The 4,161-nt window shown below is 33.8% G+C and overlaps 1 pseudogene; it reads left to right on the plus strand.

The window, feature by feature from the left end:
- Positions 1-1,160: 1,160 nt before the first annotated feature.
- LOC150036531 (uncharacterized) lies at positions 1,161-2,923 on the plus strand (annotated as a pseudogene).
- Positions 2,924-4,161: the final 1,238 nt, after the last annotated feature.

The following is a 4,161-nucleotide window of genomic DNA, read 5'->3' on the forward strand; positions in this document are numbered from 1 at the left end:
TGTCACCTTTTTATATGCCACACATAATTAAAAGTGGATATCTATATATATCTTTAATTATTATTTATTTTTTTAAAAAAAAATCGATAACTATTCATAAAATTACCCATATTGTGCTTATATTTCATCCAATACGATGTCGGAAAATTGGCTCTCTTGCATTTTAGCTTTACAGGAAATTTTCCATGATTTTTTTTTTTTTTTTTGACAGAAAAAGTCAGTCGGTATATACCGAGTCACGAGTTCAAATAAGGTGGTAGAATTTTAAATCCTTCTTAGTTGGAATTAAGCCTTAATAGAGTATTAATTAAAAACACGTTAGGGCGTCCCTTAATTTTTGTGATAGTAACCATTTAACTTTCAAACTTTAGTTAAGTAATATTTTAATACTTATGTTTTTAAATTCATAATAATTTAGTCTTTAAATTCTACACTTTAGAATGTAGAATTTTTTAGTCAAAATTAGTTGAATTTCATTTTTTTAAAAACTTAATCTTCATAGTTATTTATAAATGCATCCAATCTTTAATCAGTTTACCGATCTACATAGATAAAAAATTTTATTAAACCTCCACCATATTTTTACTAGAGTGACTAAATTGTTAAATAAATTTAAAAATATGTGCACCAAAAATGTTCTACTAAATTATTAAATCACCGATTGATCCAAAAGCTTAAGCTGATGGATAAAAGGTAAATTTAATATTATATAATCTAACACTCTCACTCACTTATGTGCTTGAAGTATGTAGAAAACCCAATAAGTGAAAATCAATATTTATTAGAGAAGAAATAAGATTGCAGAGGTTTGAATATAAGACCTCTTATACCACTTGCTCTGATATCATATAAAGTTATTCGGGCAAGTGAGAGAAGTACTACTGAATATTATTGATCAACAACTCTTATAAAATAAAATTACTTCTCAAGAATATACAGAGAAATAACATAAGGTAAACAAGATCCCATGATGAGAGTGCCAATGGTGTGTCAACCTAATTGAGATATCTGGGTGTGGCTCTTGATCCCTCGATGTGTTCTTATTAAAATATATATATATATATATATATATATATTAAGTAGTCTAGAAGATTCTTGAAGTATCTATATATGATGTAAAAATGTAATTTTCTAGAGGCATGTTGTAGTATGTAAAATAAATATCTCAAAAGAAAAGATTTAGAAATATCCTAGATTTTCTTAGATTCAAAGATTCCTTTGGATAAGGATAATCTAAATATCTAGAATTTTTGTAGGATCCAAAAATAGCCTAGAAAAATCCTTTTACTTGGGCTCCAAGGATCTCATGCCTATAAATAAGAGGTGTGACCCCATATGTGAGCCAAGAAAAGCTAGAGAGCTAGTGTAGAAAATTGAGTGAGTATCTTGAGAGTGAAAGAGTAATTTCTAAGTGTTCGCCTTGTGTATTTCTAAATAAAAGTTTCTTTCTTCAAAAGAGATTGTTTCTCTTCCTTTTGTGCCAATTTCTTCAACAATGGTATCAGAGTCAAACTAGCATAGCTTGTTGTGATGGAGCTTCTGAAGGTCGAGTACAGTCTGGGACTGTGAAGCTTATTGTCTGGGACACAGCTATTGGTGGAGTGCATTCATCACTACAAGATGGCGAGAGACCTTCAAGTTATTGGAGGAATCAAAAAGCTCAACACTCAGAACTACAAAACATGGCCCACATGCATGATGTCGTATCTCCAAGGCCAAGACTTGTGGGATGTTGTGGGAGGCATTAAAGTTAGTCCACCTGAAGATGTTGCTGCTTTGAAGAAATGAAATATCAAGACAAGTAAGACCATGTTTGCAATAAAAAATATAGTTGATGAAGAAATGTTAGAGCACATCAATACATCGGATACACCAAAGGTAGCATGAGACACGTTTGCCTCACTTTTCTTGAAGAAAAATGATGTGAGATTGTAGTTTCTTGAGAATGAGCTCCTATCAGTTACTCAAAGGGAGATGACTATCAACCAATACTTCACCAAGATAAAAACTTTATGTCGTAGAATCTCTGCATTAGATCCTAATTCCGTTATTTCATAATCAAGAATGAGAAGAATTATTATTCATGGAATTAAACCTGAATATAGAAGCTTTATTGCTGCTATTCAAGGTTGGGCAGTCCAACCTTCTCTAATTGACCAAGAAAATATGTTTGCAAAAGTCGGAGGTCACAATAAAGAACAACAATGAAAACGCGATCTTTAATGGCCAAAGAAAAGATCAATCAAAATATGAAGAAAGTAAGATCAAAAAAAGTTGAAGAATCTCTAAAATGCTCTCAAGTAAGGGGAGCTAGAAAAACTAACCAAAATCATGAGTATAGAAGAAAGCGTGAATGTTATAACTGTGGAAAGATAGACCACTATGCCATAGATTGTCATCGAAAGAAAAAAGCCGTTGAAACAACACAGTCACCTCCAAGGTTGAGAGCATCAGTGAAGAAGAATAGGATATAGAGGCATGCTTTGTAACAACAGATCCCAATCCCAGTCCACATCCAATGTGGTGGAGAACGAAGTGTTGGCTCTCTATGCAGAAGTGAGAAATTATGAAAATGATTGGATTGTCAATTCAGGTTACTTTAACAACATGACAGGAGATAAGAGGAAGTTACAAAACACATATGAGTATAAAGAAAGTCGAGTTGTTGTAAGTACAAACAACTCGAAGTTGCTAATAACCCACGTTGGCAAAACTATGATAATGCCTCACTCCAGTTCCATTCAAGTAGAACTAGAGAACGTATTTTATGTGTCTGGAATGAAGAAGAATTTGGTGCCAGTATCTCAATTGACATCAACAGGCATCTTCGTTATGTTTGGACCTGACGATGTCAAGGTGTACCATAATCTCAAAGTCAGTGGTACATAGGGCGAAGAATGGACTCCATCTACGTCATGTCAGCAGAGACCGCCTACATGAATAAAATACGAAAGAATAAAACAACAAATTTATGACATGCAAGACTTGGTCATGTTAGCTATATCAAATTGAAGACATTGATAAACAAGTCTATGCGTAAAGATTTGCCTCAACTTGATATTGAAAAAGACATGGTCTGTGCTAGTTGCCAATATGGAAAGGCACATTAACTGTCATTTAAAGAGTCCAAATTCAGAGCCAAGAAACCTTTGGAGCTAGTGCATTCTAACGTATTTGGTCTTGTCAAGCAATCTTCAATCAATGGTAGACGCTAGATGGTGATCTTTATTGATCACTTCTCAAGGTATGCCTGGGTTTTCTTTATGAAAAAGAAGTCTAAAACAATTATAAAGTTTAAAGTATTCAAAGAACAAGTTGAAGGTGAATTAGGAAAGAGAATTCAATGCCTACGTACAGATAACGAGGGAGAATATATGTCTAATGAAGTCTCTCAATACTTGCGAAAGTATAAGATATATCATCAATTGACGTGTCCAAATACTCCACAAAAAAAATAGAATGACAGAAGGAAAAATAGGCATCTTGCATAAGTATGTCGCAACATGTTACATGCAAATAACGTGCCAGGAAGATTTTAGGCTGAATCCATGAGAACAGCAACCCATGTGATTAACAGACTTCCCCAATAAAGGCTTGTCTTCAAGTCGCCTTATGAAAGATTGTTGAATATCAGGCCAACAGTTGGACACTTTCGAGTCTTTGATTGTGTGTGTTATATGTTTGTAGCAGATTTTCTGAGAAAGAAGTTTGCCAAGAAAGCAATCAGATGCATCTTTATTGGATATGAAAATCGAAGAAAAGGGCGGAGGTGTGTTGATCCTATAAGTGGAAAATGCTATACATTAAGGAATGTGATATTTGATGAAGAATCATCATGGTGTGCACTCAAATTAGAAAAGGCACCTAAAGATGAGAAGACTTTCAAAGAAGAACTAGAAGAAGAAATAAGTCAAGTACAACAAGATACAGAGAGAAGAAGAAAACGATGAAGACAAAGAAGACCAGTTGAGGACACAAAGTCCTTGGCAAAATGAAGTACATAATCAAGAGCCACAATTACAGAGATTAAGAAGACTAAGAAAACCTAATTCCAGGCACGTGAATGCAACATTAGCAACATATGAGGAGCCAGCAACATACAAAGAAGCGTCAAAGAATATCTGATGGAGAAAAGCCATGGAAGAAGAAGTTGACGCATTA

Source organism: Benincasa hispida, chromosome 4 (genome assembly GCF_027475165.1).
Source record: "Benincasa hispida cultivar pf3 chromosome 4, pf3_genome.v1.1, whole genome shotgun sequence".
In the NCBI taxonomy this organism is placed as follows: domain Eukaryota; kingdom Viridiplantae; phylum Streptophyta; class Magnoliopsida; order Cucurbitales; family Cucurbitaceae; genus Benincasa; species Benincasa hispida.